Source organism: Halichoerus grypus, chromosome 3 (genome assembly GCF_964656455.1).
Source record: "Halichoerus grypus chromosome 3, mHalGry1.hap1.1, whole genome shotgun sequence".
NCBI classification, from domain to species: Eukaryota; Metazoa; Chordata; class Mammalia; order Carnivora; family Phocidae; genus Halichoerus; species Halichoerus grypus.
Genome location: NC_135714.1, coordinates 203,275,833 through 203,294,903, shown reverse-complemented (window position 1 = coordinate 203,294,903; position 19,071 = coordinate 203,275,833). Strand labels below are relative to the sequence as shown.

Genomic DNA, 19,071 nt, shown 5'->3' with positions numbered 1-19,071 from the left:
AAATCAGTGTATTTTCAACTGAAAAAATATTGTTTAGTAGCAAGTATTTATTGAACTTAATGTATAAAAATCTTAAATATTTTCTTATTGTTAAATATGATAAAACAGACAATTCAAAGAAAGGAGAAACATGGATAGACTATTGCTTAAATACAGAGTCTGTTACAAAAAAAAATAAGGTAGTATTACCTTCAAAAATAAGAAAGCACTAAAAGAAAATTCACACCTTAATAATTTTAAATCCATGACCAAATTTGAATTTTGATCCAAACAAAATTATGACATTTTTCTGATGAAAACATGATGGAAACACTAGGCATCCTGAATATTTACCAAATACTGGTAGCAACTATAACAGAAAATAGCAAATTGGGGCAAAAACCAATGAATAGTAAAGGTATACAGGTAGTAAAGCGAAGCAATTCCTGATTGAAACTAGAAAAATTCATTGAACCCATCTACAGGACACCTTAAAAGGCACTATAGGAGTTTGGGTTTTCTTTAATGGGAAACGAAAGTTTGTTTTGCCTTTTTCTTTCTTTCTTTCTTTCTTTTTTTTTTTTTACTTAAATAAGGAAGCTTCATTATAACTTCAGTGCTCTAGAAAGTTTATTGCCAGGCATATATAGAATTAAAGAAGAAGGACTTAATTCAGAGAGATCAGCTAGAGAGGCTTGTGTGATATTTGGGGCCACAAATAATGAAGACCTGGATTTTATTTTTAATTTTGAGAAGACAGATGTGGACAGCAGTGCTGAGACATAGTGGGGAGCTCTGATACTGGACACAGTGGGAGAGAAAAAAAAAGACTGGACCATAAGGAACCCAGAAGTCTGTGAATAGACACCATGTGTCCACTGTTCTTCTGGGACTAATAGTCCCTTGCTTCTGACTCAGAAGTCTCCTGTCTTCTTCCCAGACCCATGGAATTCAGGCAGACTAAGTTCTTACTTCGTAAGAATGGTGAACAATCAGACCCTTCATAGTTCCTAACTCCCAAAGTTGCAGGGATTTTGAATTCCTTAGACAGCCATCACTTAAAAATACTTAGCGGTTTTCTTAAGATCTTGGTTCTTGTAGTAATAATGCATGAGCGCAAAAAATGGCTCTCCGTCCATCATGAGCTTACATGTACTGAGGAGACATACTTTTTTAATATAACACAGGTTTCAGATAATATAAAACCACATTTAAGTATTTGATTGTGTTGGACTGCATTTTGTGGTTCTGCTTATAAATCTAGAATTGAATCTACACAGTGACACTCTGGTCCGCTGGGTTAGCTGCTGGCTGGATTAGGGCGTTAAAGAAAGCCCAACACGTATCTAAAGAGATGTGAGAAATATCCAAGAAATAGAATGATTCAAGAAAACCACAATATTACAAAGATTTCATTTTTTTTTTCATTTTTAAATCAGATTTTATCTGTTATTGACTTGTATGTTCTTTTTTTTTTTTTTTTTTTAATCAGGGGGAGTGGGAGAGGGAGAAGCAGGCTTCCCAATGAGCAGGGAGCCCGATGCGGGGCTCGATCCCAGGACCCTGGGACCATGACCCGAGCTGAAGGCAGACGCTCAACGACTGAGCCACCCAGGTGCCCCTGTATGTTCTTTTTTTTTTTTAATTTTTTATTGTTATGTTAATCCCCATACATTACATCATTAGTTTTAGATATAGTGTTCCATGATTCATTGTTTGTGCATAACACCCAGTGCTCCATGCAAAGATTTCAGTGAATCTACAGGATGCAGAGACAGTATGTGACTGATGTATAGAGCACTTTTGGGGAAACAATGACAAACTAAGAGATAAAACTCCATGCAAGATCGGAGTCATAAAAGTTCTTAAAAGTTTTGCCCTTGATCCAATCAAAAACACTATGTATTGAAATATTGTTGTTTAAAAAATACTACCAGGATTGAGATGAAATGAGATTGTAGTCATTTAAATATTCAACTTAAAACCAATAATTATGATATCTCATATCTTATGTCATCCATGAGCAGCCATGTAGTAAAGACCTCTTCAATTCTTCAATTCATTCATGCATAATTAGAGAACTTTGTCATATTACATTCATTGTTTGCTTGCCTGCCCAGAGAAATAAGACCCACATTGGCTAAGACATTCTGCTGTTCTTCTTTGGATACTTATAATTGTCCAATAGATTCTTATGTTAATAAATAAATACACATATGGTCCATAGTATGTTCCTTTAAAACGTTTCTGTAAGGGTTAGTCTCTCTCCAGCTTCCCTAAATTTCATCAAAATAGGTTAATTACTCTTAGGTAGGAACTCACTTGAAGCCTCACTGAAAACCATATACCCTATATCTAAATGCTCATTTATTTTCCTTCCTAAAAAATTCATAATTTCTAAATATTTTTATACAAAAATACCAACCAGCTTGATGAAATTGAAAAAAAAAAAGATAAATTCAGTACTGACCATGATGCTTTTGAAATCAGTGATAAGCAGTAAGAGCACATTAAACTGGGATTCACAAATGCACTGCTGATGGGGAATCTGTACACAAGGAGAAAATCAATACAACTGATCAGGCATTGCAAATGATTACTGAACACAATTATCAGAATGTTTATAAATCCAACAGCAGCCTAAGGGAAATAATGGCAGACACAACATCCATTTTGTGCAATGGGAATCATAGTAAAGGAAAAAAGACCAGAAGAAAAGTGTGATGCTGGGGATTTTGTGTTAAAGGATGAAACCTGAAAAGAATTCAGACTTGATCTTAAAACAAAATTTATAAAGGAAATTAAAAAAGGATTTCTTAAACGTATTTTAGATCTACGTAGCAGAAAAACAGTCACATAAAACATATACCTTTTCAAAAGTCTGAAAAGAATTAGGAACAGTTTAGCATTAAATGTCTTTAGAGATCAACTATGTCCTTCTGATTATTATTTTTCTTAACTTAATTTTATTATGTTATCTTAATCACCATACATCATATCATCAGCTTTTGATGTAGCGTTCCATGATTCATTGTTTGCGTATAACACCCGGTGCTCCATTCAGTACCTGACCTCTTTAATACCCATCACCAGGCTAACCCACCCCCCACCCCCCTCCCCTCTAGAACCCTCAGTTTGTTTCTCAGAGTCCATAGTCTCTCAGAGTGCATAGTCTCATAGTCCAATCATCTCCCCTCCGATTTCCCCCCTTCATTTTTCCCTTCCTGCTTTCTTCTTTTTTTTTTTTTAAACATACAATGTATTATTTGTTTCAGAGGCACAGGTCTGTGATTCAACAGTCTTACACAATTCACAATGTTCACCATAGCACATACCCTCACCAATGTCTATCACCCAGCCACCCCATCCATCCCACACCCCACCACCCCAGCAACCCTCAGTTGGTATCCTGAGATTAAGAATTCCTCATATCAGTGAGGTCATATGATACATGTCTTTCTCTGATTGACTTATTTCACTCAGCATAATACCCTCCAGTTCCAGCCACGTCGTTGCAAATGGCAAAATTTCATTCCATTTGATGGCTGCATAATATTCCATTCTATATATATATATATATATATATATATATATATATACCACATCTTCTTCATCCATTCATCTGTTGGCTCTTTCCATACTTTGGCTATTGTGGACATTGCTGCTATAAACATCGTGGTGCACGTACTCCTTCAGATCCCTATATTTGTATCTTTAGGGTAAATACCCAGTAGTGCAATTGCTGGGTCGTATGGTAGCTCTATTTTCAACTTTCTGAGGAACCTCCATGCTGTTTTCCAGAGTGGCTGCACCATCTTGCATTCCCACCAACAGTGTAGGAGGGTTCCCCTTTCTCCTCATCCCTGCCAACATCTGTCGTTTCCTGACTTGTTAATTTTAGCCATTCTGACTGGTGTGAGGTAATAGCTCATTGAGGTTTTGATTTGGATTTCCCTGATGTCGAGTGATGCTGAGCACTTTTTCATGTGTCTGTTGGCCATTTGGATGTCTTCTTTGGAAAAATGTCTGTTCATGTCTTCTGCCCATTTCTTGATTGGATCACTTGTTCTTTGGATGTTGAGTTTGATAAGTTCTTTACAGATTTTGGATACAAGCCCTTTATATGATATGTCATTTGCAAATATCTTCTCCCATTCTGTCGGTTGTCTTTTGGTTTTGTTGACTGTTTCTTTTTTGTGCAAAAGCTTTTTAAACTGATGAGGTCCAATAGTTCATTTTTGCCCTTGCTTCCCTTGCCTTTGGCGATGTTTCTAGGAAGAAGTTGCTGCGGCTGTGGTTGAAGAGGTTGCTGCCTGTGTTCTCCTTTAGGATTTTGGTGGACTTCTCTCTCACATTTAGGTCTTTCAACCATTTTGAGCCTATTTTTGTGTGTGGTGTAAGGAAATGGTCCAGTTTTATTCTTCTGCATGTGGCTGTCCAATTTTCCCAACACCATTTGTTGAAGAGACTGTCTTTTTGCCATTGGACATTCTTTCCTGCTTTGTCAAAGATTAGTTGACCATAGAGTTGAGGGTCCATTTCAGGGCTCTCTATTCCATTCCATTGATCTATGTGTCTGTTTTTGTGCCAGTACCGTACTGTCTTGATGATGACAGCTTTGTAGTAGAGCTGGAAGTCCGGAATTGTGATGCCACCAGCTTTGCTTTTCTTTTTCAACATTCCTCTGGCTATTCGGGGTCTTTTCTCATTCCATACAAATTTTAGGATTATTTCTTCCATTTCTTTGAAAAAAAGTGGATGGTATTTTGATGGGGATTGCATTGAATGTGTAGATTGCTCTAGGTAGCATTGCCATCTTCACAATATTTGTACTTCCAATCCATGAGCATGGAACATTTTTCCATTTCTTTGTGTCTCCCTCAAATTCTTTCATGAGTATTTTATAGTTTTCTGAGTACAGATACTTTGTCTCTTTGGTTAGATTTTTTTTTTTTTTTCAAAGATTTTATTTATTTATTTGAGACAGAATGAGAGAGAGAGCACACGGGGGGGAGGGTCAGAGGGAGAAGCAGGCTCCCCGCTGAGCAGGGAGCCCGATGCGGGACTCGATCCAGGGACTCCAGGATCATGACCCGAGCCGAAGGCAGTCGCTCAACCAACTGAACCACCCAGGCGCCCTTTGGTTAGATTTATTCCTAGGTATCTTATGGTTTTGGGTGCAATTGTAAATGGGATAGACTCTTTAATTTCTCTTTCTTCTGTCTTGTTGTTGGTGTATAGGAATGCCACTGATTTCTGTGCATTGATTTTATATCCTGTCACTTTACTGAATTCCTGTATGAGTTCTAGCAGTTTTGGGGTGGAGTCTTTTGGGTTTTCCACATAAAGTATCATATCATCTGCAAACAGTGAGAGTTTGACTTCTTTTTTACTGATTTGGATGTCTTTTACTTCTTCTTGTTGTCTGATTGCTGTGGCTAGGACTTCTAATACTATGTTAAATAGCAGTGGTGATACTGGACATCCCTGCTGTGTTCCTGACCTTAGGGGGAAAGTTCTCAGTTTTTCCCCATTGAGAATGATATTCGCTGTGGGTTTTTCATAGAGGGCTTTATGATATTGAGGTATGTACCCTCTATCCCTATACTCTGAAGAGTTTTGATCAAGAAAGGATGCTGTACTTTGTCAAATGCTTTTTCTGCATCTATTGAGAGGATCATATGTTTCTTTCTTTTATTAATGTATTGTGTCACATTGATTGATTTGCGTATGTTGAACCAACCTTACAGCCCAGGGATAAAACCCACTTGGTCATGGTGAATAATCCTTTTAATGTACTGTTGGATCCTATTGGCTAGTATTTTGGTGAGAATTTTTGCATCCATTTTCATCAAGGATGTTGGTCTGTAATTCTCCTTTTTGATGGGGTCTTTGTCTGCTTTGGGGATCAAGGTAATGGTGGCCTCATAAAATGAGTTTGGAAGTTTTCCTTCCATTTCTATTTTTTGGAACAGTTTCAGAAGAATAGGTATTCATTCTTCTTTAAATGTTTGGTAGAATTCCCCTGGGAAGCCATCTGGCCCTGGGCTTTTGTGTGTTGGGAGATTTTTGATGACTGCTTCAATTTCCTTAGTGGTCATACGTCTGTCAGGTTGTCTATTTCTTCCTGGTTCAGTTTTGGTAGTTGATACATCTCTAGGAATGCATCCATTTCTTCCAGTTACCTAATTTGCTGGCATATAGTTGCTCATAATATGTTCTTATAATTGTTTGCATTTCTTTGGTGTTGGTTGTGATCTCTCTTCTTTCATTCATGATTTTATTTATTTGGGCCATTTCTCTTTTCTTCTTGATAAGTCTGGCCAGGGGTTTATCAATCTTGTTAATTCTTTCAAAGAACCAGCTCCTAGTTTCATTGATCTGTTCTACTGTTCATTTGGTTTCTATTTCATTGATTTCTGCTCTGATCTTTATTATTTCACTTCTCCTGTTGGGTTTAGGCTTTATTTGCTCTTCTTTCTCCAGCTCCTTTAGGTGTAGGGTTAGGTTGTGTATTTGAGACCTTTCTTGTTTCTTGAGAAAGGCTTGTATTGCTATATACTTTCCCCTTAGGACTGTCTTTACTGCATCCCAAAGATTTCGAACAGTTGTGTTTTCATTTTCATTGGTTTTGATGAATTTTTTTAATTCTTCTTTAATTTCCTGGTTGCCATTCATTCTTTAGTAGGATGCTCTTTAGCCTCCATGTACTTGAGTTCTTTCTGCCTTTACTCTTGTGATTGAGTTCTAGTTTCAAAGCATTGTGGTCTGAAAACATGCAAGGAATGATCCCAATCTTTTGGTACTGGTTGAGACCTGATTTGTGACCCAGGATGTGATCTATTCTGGAAATGTACCATGGGCACTAGAGAAGAATGTGTATTCCATTGCTTTGGGATGGAATGTGCTGAATATATCTGTGAAGTCTATCTGGTCCAGTGTGTCATTTAAAGTCTTTAGTTCCTTGTTGATCTTTTGCTTAGATGATCTGTCCATTTCAGTGAGGGGGGTGTTAAAGTCCCCCACTATTATTGTATTGTTGTTGATGTGTTTCTTTGCTTTTGCTTAATTGCCTTATATAATTGGCTGCTCTCATGTTAGGGGCATAGATATTTACAATTGTAAGATCTTCTCATTGGATAGACCCTTTAAGTAAGATATAGTGTCCGTCCTCATCTCTTATTATAGTCTTTGGTTTAAAATCTAATTTGTCTGATATAAGGATTGCCACCCCAGCTTTCTTTTGGTGTCCATAAGCATGGTAAATTGTTTCCCACCCCCTCACTTTCAATCTAGGGGTCTCTTTGGGTCTAAAATGAGTCTCTTGCAGACAGCATATCAATGGGTCTTGTTTTTTTTTTTTTTTTTTTTTTTATACAATCAGATAGCCTGTGTCTTTTGATTGGGGTATTTAGCCCATTTACATTCAGGGTAACTGTTGAAAGATATGAATTTAGTGCTATTGTATTGCCTGTAAGGTGACTGTTACTGTATATTGTCTGTGTTCCTTTATGGCCTATGTTGCTTTTAGGCTCTCTCTTTGCTTAGAGGACCCCTTTCAAGATATCTTGTAGGGCTGCTTTTGTGTTTGCAAATTCCTTTAGTTTTTGTTTTTCCTGGAAGCTTTTTATCTCTCCTATTTTCAGTTACATCCTAGCTGGATATTGTATTCTTGGCTGCATATTTTTCTCATTCAGTGCTCTGAATATATCATGCCAGTCCTTTCTGGCCTGCCATGTCTCTATGGATAAGTCTGTTGGCAGTCTAATGTTTTTACCATTGTAGGTTACAAATCTCTTCTCCCGAGCTGCTTTCAGGATTTTGTCTTTGTCTCTGAGACTCGTAAGTTTTACTATTAGATGTCGGGGTATTGACCTATTTTTATTGATTTTGAGGGGTGTTCTCTGTGCCTCCTGGATTTTGATGCCTGTTTCCTTCCCCAAATTAGGCAAGTTCTCTAATTTGCTCCAATAGACCTTCTGCCCCTCTCTCTCTTTCTTCTTCCTCTGGGATCCCAATTATTCTAATGTTGTTTTGTTTTATGGTATTGTTTATCTCTCAAATTCTGCCCTCATGATCCAGTAGTTGTTTCTCTCTTTTTTCTCACCTTCTTTATTTTCCATCATTTGGTCTTCTGTATCACTAATTCTCTCTTCTGCCTCATTTATCCTAGCAATTAGAGCCTCCATTTTTGATTGCACCTTATTAGTAGCCTTTTTGATTTCGACATGGTTAGATTTTAGTTCTTTTATTTCTCCAGAAAGGGCTTCTCTAATATCTTCCATGCTTTTTTCAAGCCCCGCTAATATCTTTAAAGTCATCATTCTGAACTCTAGTTCCGACATCTTACTAATGTCCATATTGATTAGGTCCCTGGCAGTCATACTGCCTCTTGTTCTTTTTGTTGAGGTGATTTTTTCCGTCTTGTCATTTTGTCCAGAGGAGAATAGATGACTGTGAGAACAAAATACTAACAGGGTAACAATGACCCCAGAACAATATACACTAAACAAATCAGAAGAGAGCTGAATCTGGGGGAAAAGAAAGGGAAAGAAAGAAAAAAGGAAACAAAAGAAAAAGAAAAAGATAAAACAAAACGAAACAAAACAAAACAAACAAACAAACAAAAAAACAGAATACGATCAAATATGATCAGGCTGGTGCATAGATCAGTGCCACACACTAGATTTTGGGCACATTTTGGTCTGTTAGAAGAAAGTGCCTCACAAAATTTTAAAGAGAGAAAAACTTATATATTTATAAAAATAAGGGTAAATATGAGGAAGGGATGGAATATGACTGTAAAGATGAAAATTATAAAAGATTTTATAAAAGGAATTGGTAAGGTAAGAAGTTGGTTGAAAAAAGAAAGATGATTTATAAAAAATAAAATGGAGAGAATGTGATCAGGCAGGAGACTAGAACAAAGCCATACACTAGAGATTTAGGGTATATTTTGGTCTGTTAGAAGAAACTGTATCCCAAAATTTTAAAGAGAGAACAACTTATATATATATATATATATATATATATATATATATATATATATATATATACCAAAAGTAAGGGTAACTACTATGAAGGGATAGAATATGACTCTACAAATGAAAAATAATTTTTTTTTAAAGGAGGATTGATAAGATGTTGGTTGAAAAAGGGAAAAAGAAAAATTAAAAAAAATAGAAAAAGAAAAAAGAAAATTAAAAAAATTAACTTTGAAAGACTAAAGAATCATGGGAAAAAAGCCATGAATTCTATGTGCTGTATTCTCCTAATGCTGGAGTTCTGCCATTCTCATTGATCGGTAAACTTGGTCTTGGTTGGCTGTTCTTGCTGATCTTCTGGGGAAGGGACCTGTTGCCGTGGTTCTCAAATGTCTTTGCCAGAGGCGGAATTGCCCCGCCCTTGCCTGGGGCCAGGCTAAATAATCTGCTCGGGTTTGCTCTCGGGAGCTTTTGTTCCCTGCAAGCTTTCCGTTCGGCTTCAGGACTTTGGAGGACGAGAGTGAAAATGGTGGCCTCCCATTATCCGCCCCAGAGGAGCCAAGAACTCAGGGCCCCACTCCTCAGTGCACCCCCAGAGAAAAGCAGTCAATCACTCCCATCTCCCTGGTCTCAGGCGGCACTCCATGCTCACCCGGCCTGTGACCGAGCATTTCTATCTCTGGCACCTGACCCCGTGTGGAGTCTCCAAACCCAACAGATCCCTGTGGTGCACTCCCTTGCCACTCCTCCCGGGGGAGGAAGGTGAGTCTCCCCGGATCTGCCGCTTGTTGGATTCCTGCTGGGGGAGCAGTGGCCCGACTGTGCTGTGGATCACAGTTTATGGCAACCCCGAGCTGAGAGCCTGCACCTCAGATCCGTCTCTGCAGCAAGTTTCCCCGCTCTGATACCTGGGAGCTCTGCCACACTCAGGCACCCCTGGTCTTTCTGGGACCCCGAGGGTCCTGACACCACACTGTCCCATGAGGGTTCCACCCCCTGCTTAACCACTGGAGTGATGTCTCTCAGCGGACCCGACTTCTAAAAGTTCCAATTTTGTGCTCCGGGGCTCTATCACTTGCCAGAAGCAGCCGTCGGAGGCCCCTTCCCCCGCCGTCTATCCTCCCGAATATCGCCTCAGATTCACTTCTCCGCACATCCTATCTTCCAGAAAGTGGCCACTTTTCTGTGCAGAGAGTTGCTGCTATTCTTTTCTTTGACCTCCTGTTGAGTTCATAGGTGTTCAGAATGGTTTGATCCCTATCCAGCTGAATTCCTGGGACCAGACGAAATCCAGGTCTCCTACTCCTCTGCCATCTTTCTCCTCCCACTACCTCCTGATTATTCTTAATAGGGGTTTATATTTAATCATCTGGCTTGATATAGTGCTTAAATACACTGAAATTAAGATCACAACATGCTGTTTTATTTATGTTTTTCTGCTTTGTGTTTGCATGTCTTTCTTTTATGAACTTCATTCCACAAAAATACATGAAATATTACTGTTGAGATTTATGGGAAATATGATTGTCTGAAGGTGAATCATAGAAAAGCCTATATTTTATAATTAGATCCTTTCTAGAGCTCGGTAAACTAATTCTAGTGATCAAGGTGTGAAAAAGTACTAACTTATGCTGGATATAATAAGTCAATGATTACTGTCAAGGACAATGACAAAAAGAATCATAAAAATGTGATACATAAGAAAGAGAGAAAATAATTGACAAATGCAGAAGGAATCAATAATGCAAAAAATATGGGTAGAACATATACAAAACAAAATTTTGATGACGTATTTGTTTTTATTTATTTTTATTTTTTGTTGTTATTTCAAGTTTATATTTAAACTCCAGTTAGTTAACATATAGGGTAATATTAGTTTCAGAACTAGAATTTAGTGATTCATCACTTACATACAACACCCAGTACTCATCACAACAAGTGCCCTCCTAAATGCCCATCCCCGATCTAGCCCATACCCATTCTCCTCCCTTCAGCAACCATCAGTTTGTTCTCTATAGTTAATAGTCTCTTACGGTTTGCCTCCATTTCTTTTTTTCCCCTTTCCCCTATATTCATGTTTTGCTCCTTAAATTCCACATGTGAGTGAAATCAAGAAGCATTTGCCTTTCTCTGACTGACTTGTTTTGCTTAGCATAATACACTCTAGTTCTATCCACATTGTTGCAAATGGCAAGATTTCATTATTTTTGATGGCTGAGTAGTATTCCATTGTATTTATATACCATACCTACTTTATCCATTTGATGATGTATTTAAACCCAAATATATCAATAATTACATTAAAAGTAAATTAACTCAATATACTATATGATAAAGCCTTTAATAATGATTTAATTTAAAAAACATGCTCCACTTTATGCTTTTTTAAAATGACACATCTTAAATATAGAGAGACAGAAATGTTGAAAATAAAATAAAATCATTGTAATCTCTAATGAAAATAAAGCTGGTCTGGCTATAATAATGTTATGCAAATTAGACTGTAAAACACAAAGTATTAACAGAAATAAACAGGGACATTTTATAATAATACAAAAGTAATACACTAGACATAATATTTCCATATTTGTGTGCAACTGTGATATAGTATTACATAAAGCAAAATAAGACAAACTAAAAAGAAAAATACAGAAAGTCACAATGAGATGGGAAGGAGTTCACATCTTTTTCTTTGTAATAGAAAGAAAAAATAGGGGAAAAATAAGTGGAGCAAGAATTTTGACAATTGAAAAATACACATGACTTGATTAACTTAAAGATACCACTGCACTCGACATAAGTATAACTTGTTTTGATATGAAATGAATCATTTTCCAAAATGAACCATATCTTGGGGAATAAATCAAGTCCCAGAAAATTTCCAATATTGGATGAAAACAGCATGCTATTTGACCACAGTGCAAATAAACTAGAAATCAGTAATAAAAATGTAATTAGTAAATCATCATTTAGAAATTAAGACACAAACCGCTAAATAACACAGTGGTTAACAAATAACTCAAAATATATATGGAGAGCATTTTAACTAAAATGATTATTAGGATTTGGCCTAAATTTACTGGTGGAATGTAGCTAAAATTTTGTGAAAGAATAGATTTAGTCTTGAAAGTATTTTAGACCACTAAAGTTTTTTCCCAGGAATTTGGGAAAAATAGTAACTTAAATTCAAAAACAGTAGAAGGAGGTAAATAACATATATAAGAATAAATTTATTAAACAGAAAACAAATGTAAAAAAGAAAGGTAACAGTAAAAGATAATTTCTTAAAAATAAGTAATAAAGTCTATAATGATCAATAAAAAATAAGAAAACTCATCAAAATTCTGTTAATATAGTGTATCTTATAGACATTTAAATAAGAGGAGAGGGGCACCTGGGTGGCTCAGTCGGTTAAGCATCTGCCTTCAGCTCAGGTCATGATCCCAGGGTCCTGGGATCGAGTCCCACATCAGACTCCCTGCTCAGCGGGGAAACTGCTTCTCCTTCTCCCTCTGCATGCTCATGCTCTCTCTCTGTCAAATAAATAAGTAAAATCTTAAAAATAAATAAATAAATAAATAAATAAATAAATAAATATAAAACAAGATGAGGTTATCAATTATATTTATGTTACAAGATTTTCAAATTTAGTTGTAGACATATTCCTAGAGGAAAAAACAAAACAAAACAAAGAAAACAGACATAGTAACAAATATAAGAACTAAGTATCCCAATAATCTTTGAAATGGACAAAGCACTTTAACTTCTACAGGCCTTGTGACTTCACTGGTAAATTCTTCAAACTATTTAAGGAAGACATAATACCCCTTTTACACAAACTTTTCTGGAAAATAGAAGAGTAATTATTTTTCAAACTACTTTATGAGAATGAACCAATCCTGCTGCTGAAATCTAACAATTACATTGTAGAAATGAAAACTATAGGCCAAGTTGCTGATGAACATCAGTATGAAAAGCATGAACAAATATTAGCAAAACATTTCAACCACATATAACAAATAATTCATTAATACCAGGTGGGTTTCAGTCACAGAACAGAGGACACTATTGAAAGAATGAAAAGGCCACTAAAAAGAGAAAATATGTCTAATACACATAAGGGAAAAGAGTAGTATTTGAAATATATACATTACTCTTGTAAAACAATAACAATAATAGAAAAAGTTAATCTCCTAGAAACTTATGCAGATATGACATGTACACATCCATGTGTGTAGGTATACACACAACATCCCAATGATCATGAAGACATGAAAAAGTGCTTCAAATCATTAATCATCTGGGAAATTAAATTAAAATCCAAATTAGATATCACTACAAACTCACCAGAACTGTGACATTTAAGAAAAGAAATTGGAAACAAATCTTGGTCAGGATGTGGAGCAACCAGCAGAGTCAGAGAATGTCAGTGGAGGTGTAAACTGGTAAAACTATGCAGGGAAATTTTAGACAGTATGTCCTCATTCTGAATATTTGATCAGATGACGGCCATTCCACTCATAAATGCCCAAAAGAAATGTTGATAATGTCGTTCAAAATAACCATGAACTATAACCAAATTGAATGTTCATCATCATTATACTGGCAGTAAATAATCGGGGATTATCCATGCAAAAGTGTAATGGCTTTCACAAATACACTGTTCATAGAAGAAGCCAGAACAAAAAAGAAAGATATAACAAAACAAATGGATGAGGTTAGAAATCAATTGCCTGGTTACCCTTTGGAAGGTGGATGGGGTCATGGCAGAGAGGAGATGCAACTGGTATTTGCAAGGTAATGTTCTGGTAATTTATCTTACAATCTGGGTGTCGGTCATATGGGTGTGTTCCTTTCATGAAAATTCATAAGACATGCATTTATAATTTATGAACTTTTCTCTACATATTTCCACAGAAGCATATATTTCACATGTATATGTGTGCATGTATTTAATTATATGCCATTAACACAAGAACATAAGCATTGAGAAGGTAGAAGCCAAAAAAGTTTTCTCTGTTCCTTTTCATATACATAAAGTAAAAATCTTTCAACAAGGCCATCTACAAAACACTTTTCTCATGCTTTATATGAATCCCATAGATATATTTCCCCTAAATGCATCCCTTCTCTATAATTTTAAGGTGAGATTTATGAGAACCAATGTGGCAATGTATCATTGATGCAAACAAAAAAACTTCACAACAAAGAGATAGCCTGTGCTCATTACGAGCATAGTTTGATGCTCAAGAATGAACAATCTATTATTTAAATGGGCTATAAATTCAAATAACATTTGAACAAATATATATGTATAGGCATATGTATATGGGTATATGTGTGTATATGTATCTATCAAATAATCTTTATTTGTTTTGTTGTTTTGTGGGAAGAAATAACATGGCAGCTTTGAGTTTTTCCCACCCTATGACTTTCTCCCAAAACGTTTAGAAAAGCAATAAATGATGCCTAAGCTACACATTAAAAGAAAAATAATTAAGATTAGAGCAGAGATCAATGATTTAGAAACCAGAAACAGTAGATCAGACCAATGAAACTAGAAGCTGGTTCTTTGAAAGAATTAATAAGATCTATAAACCACTGGCCAGACTTATCCAAAAGGAGAGAGAAAGGACCCAAATAAATAAAATTATGAATAAAAGGGGAGAGATCATGACTAACACCAAGGAAATAGAAACAATTATTAGAAATTATTATCAACAACTATATGCCAATAAATTGAGCAACCTGGAAGAAATGGAAGAAGGCTCCTGGAAGCCTATAAACTGACAAGACTGAAACAGGAAGAAATTGACAACCTGAATAGGCCAATAACAAATAATGAGATTGAAGCAGTGATCGAAAACCTCCCAAAAAACAAGAGTCCAGGGCCTAATGAATTCCCTGGGGAATTGTACCAAACATTCAAAGAAGAAATAATACCTATTCTCCTGAAGCTGTTTCAAACAATAGAAACAGAAGGAAAGGTTCCAGACTCATTCTATGAGGCCAGCATTACCTTAATCCCCAATCCAGGCAAAGACCCCATCAAAAAGGAGAATTTCAGACCAATATCCCTGATGAATATGGATTCCAAAATTCTCAACAAAATCCTAGCTAATAGGATTCAACAATACATTAAAAGGATCATCCACCATGACCAAATGGGATTTATCCCGGGGATACAAGGGTGGTTCAACACTCGCAAATCAATCAATGTGATAGAACACATCAATAAGAGGAGAGAGAAGAACCATATGGTCCTCTCAATTGATGCAGAAAAAGCATTTGACAAAATACAGCATCCTTTCCTGATTAAAACTCTTCAGACTATAGGGATAGTCTGGGAACAGGGATAGGGATAGAGGGAACATTCCTCAAGTTCATAAAATCCATCTGTGAAAAACCCACAGTGAATATCATCTTCAATGGGGAAAAGCTGAGTGCCTTTCCCTTAAGATCAGGAACACAACAAGGATGGCCACTCTCGCCACTGTTGTTCAACATAGTACTAGAAGTCCTAGCAACAGCAATCAGACAACAAAAAGAAATAAAATATATTCAAATTGAAAAAGAAGTCAAACTCTCTCTCTTTGCAGATGACATAATACTTAATGTGGAAAATCCAAACGACTCCATCCCCAAATTACTAGAACTCATACAGCAGTTCAGTAATGTGGCAGGATACAAAATCAATGTGCAGAAATCAGTTGCTTTCTTATACATTATATTCTCATATACTATGCAATGTAGAAAGAGAAATTAGAGAATCGATTCCATTTACAATAGCACCAAAAACCATAAGATACCTCGGAATAAACCTAACCAAAGAGGTAAAGGATCTATACTCTAGGAACACCAGAACACTCATGAAAGAAATTGAAGAAGACACAAAAAGATGAAAAAACATTCCATGCTCATGGATCAGAAGAATAAACATTGTTAAAATGTCTATGCTACTCAGAGCAATCTCTACCTTCAACGCCATCCTGATCAAAATTCCAATGACATTTTTCAAAGTGCTAGAACAAACAATCCTAAAATTTGTATGGAATCAGAAAAGACCACGAATCACCAAGGAAATGTTTAAAAAGAAAAACAAAGCTGGGCGTATCACGCTGCCTGATTTCAAGCTCTATTACAAAGCCGTGATCACCAAGACAGCATGGTGCTGGCACAAAAACAGACATATAGACCAATGGAACAGATTAGAGAACCCAGATATGGACCCTCAACTCTATGGTCAAATAATCTTCAACAAAGCAGGAAAAAATATACAATGGAAAAAAGACAGTCTCTTCAATAAATGGTTCTGGGAAAATTAGACAGCTATATACAGAAGAATGAAACTTGACCATTCTCTAACACCCTATAGAAAGATAAACTCAAAATGGATGAAAGATCTCAATGTGAGACAGGAATCCATCAAAATCGTAGAGGAGAACATAAGCAATAACCTCTTTGACATCGGCCACAGCAACTTCTTTCAAGATACATCTCCAAAGGCAAGTGAAACAAAAGCAAAAATGAACTTTTGGGACTTCATCAAGATAAAAAGCTTCTGCACAGCAAAGGAAACAGTCAACAAAACAAAGAGGCAACCCACAGAATGGGAGAAGATATTTGCAAATGACACTACAAACAAAGGGCTGATACCCAAGATCTATAAAGACCTTCTCAAACTCAACACCCAAAAAACAAATAATCAAGTCAAAAAATGGGCAGAAGACATAAACAGACACTTCTCCAAAGAAAACATACAAATGAAAAAATGTCCATCATCATTAGCTATCAGGGAAATTCAAATCAAAACCACACTGAGATACCATCTTATACCAGTTAGAATGGCAAAAATTGACAAGGCAAGAAACAACAAATGGTAGAGAGGTTGTAGAGAAAGGGGAACTCTCTTATACTGTTGGTGGGAATGCAAGTTGGTGCAGCCACTTTGGAAAACAGTGTGGAGGTGTCTCAAAAAATTAAAAATAGAACTACCCTATGACCCAGCAATTGCACTCCTGGGTATTTACCCCAAAGACACAGATGTAATGAAAAGAAGGGCCATATGCACCCCAATGTTCATAGCAGCAATGTCTGTAATAGCCAAACTGTGGAAAGAGCTGAGATGCCTTTCAACAGATGAATGGATAAAGAAGGGGGGACAAATGAAGTGGGGGAATTCAGAGGGCGAGATGAACCATGAGAGACTATTGACTCCGAGAAACAAACTGAGGGTTTAGAGGGGAGGGGGGTGGTGGGATGGATTAGCCCGGTGATGGGTATTAAGGAGGGCACGTATTGCATGGAGCCCTGGGTGTTATACAAAAACAATGAATCATGGAACACTACATCAAAAACTAACGATGTACTTTATGGTGACTAACATAACATAATAAAATTTAATTTAATTTAAAAAAAAAGAGTATTATCAGAAGTGTCATCTTGAAAACAGCTGGATGTTTGTATATGAATGTTTTATTTCCTTCTACAATGACTACATTTCTTAAAAAAATTATAAACAAAGGAAATTTTCACCCACCCACAATTTGAATGAGAAAAAAAGCAGATGGTGGTGAGGAAAATGTAAGACTGAAACCATGGCATGGAAATGCAGTTTGCTTCACATTATGAGGAACGTATGGCTGCCTGCATCTTTTCCTGATGTCTCTATGGAACTGAAGAACAGTAGAGACCCTTGTCTTCCTCCATGTGCCACGCAAGAGGTTCCCTTCCACTTATGCACCATCTGGTATTGTCACTCCGCAGGGCTTTGAATACTTGGAGAACAAAGGGATAGAGAAAAAAATAATATTTCATTTTTAATGCACATGTATTCTGGGTGATTGAACTTGGTGCCCCTTGATGATAGTGAGCTTTCTGTATTGAATTAAATCTAATAATTTTTATCATGTGTTTTCTTTTTATTTTGAAGAAAAGAAAGAATTCAGCAAACGTGTATCGGGTAGTAAAGAGAACAGGGAAGATACAATATCCTACTAAACTAGAGCAAAGCAATCAAATGTATTAGAGACTACTCACAACATAAAATACCTGTTAGATGGTTTATTTTGCTTTTTTTAAATATGATAAAATGTGCATTATTTCCCCTATTGGGAAGAGAACCCCGGGGTCTAAAACTGTTAAATATGTGCCTAAGGTTAGAAAACCAAGAAGTTGTAAAAGTGGGTTTCAAACTCAGTCTTATTTCAAAGTCACATTTTCCACTGTATCCCATTGACTTTAAGGTTAATGTATGATTGACTCACTAACCCACTGAATGAATGAATGAATGAATGAATGAATGAATGAAAAGTGAAAGAATTACTCACCTAGTAATATGAACATTATGCGTGGACAATTTTAGCACTTGTCATTTTGAGTCACTACATGAAATGTTTAAACATAATTTTATCCTTATCATTTCCATCATATGATATGTTGGGCATATCTTAGATTTTTATATTACAGCCAGCCAGAATTACAAGACAAAGTAAAGTGTCTCTGTCTGACCAGAACATAGGTGAGGATTATGTTGTCACTAAGGACACCTACGCAAGAGAAAGAAGAGCCCAGAGCTTTAACCATGAAGACATGTAGGTCAACCAATATAATTGCTTCCTGGTCAGTTGTTATTAAAAAAAAAAAAAAAAGCTTGAAGGAAGAAAGTTCTTGACTGGATCTACTTCTTTACAATCACTGCAAGGGTTTGCAAGAAATAACTGACTTTCATAAAAATCACATTCATGTATCTTTAACACAAAGAGAGAGAAATAAATTGTTGTTAATTTGTCAGGAATCCAAGATTTGACAGTTTTCCTACCATAGAATTAGAAGGACTGGATTATTCATAAATAATAACATGAAGCATTTTATTACTAAATCTGATCTGAAGGTAGAGTTTGGTTTCTTCAAAAACTGAAAAGATAACTATGAATCAACATTGTCAGAAACCTAACAAAATTCCTTCCAAGTATGTTTTTATTGTTCATAAATAAAGTATTTTCAAAACTGCAATTGAAAAAATATGTTTGGTCCAATATATTTTTATCAAAACATAAAACAAAAAATTTGCAAATCAAGGAGACTGGGAATGTTGACTTGGGAATAA

At 36.2% G+C, this 19,071-nt stretch overlaps 1 long non-coding RNA gene across 2 annotated transcripts in view; it reads right to left on the bottom strand.

The window, feature by feature from the left end:
* Positions 1–19,071, bottom strand: part of LOC118532788 (uncharacterized) — a 957,805-nt gene that overhangs the window by 150,104 nt on the left and 788,630 nt on the right. The window contains exon 5 of one of the 2 annotated variants that reach the window (XR_013446217.1): positions 10,815–12,496. The exons of the other annotated variant lie outside the window; for it this stretch is intronic. This is a non-coding gene — a long non-coding RNA (uncharacterized LOC118532788). Of the gene's footprint in view, positions 1–10,814; positions 12,497–19,071 lie in introns of those variants that run through there. 2 annotated transcript variants of the gene reach the window in all.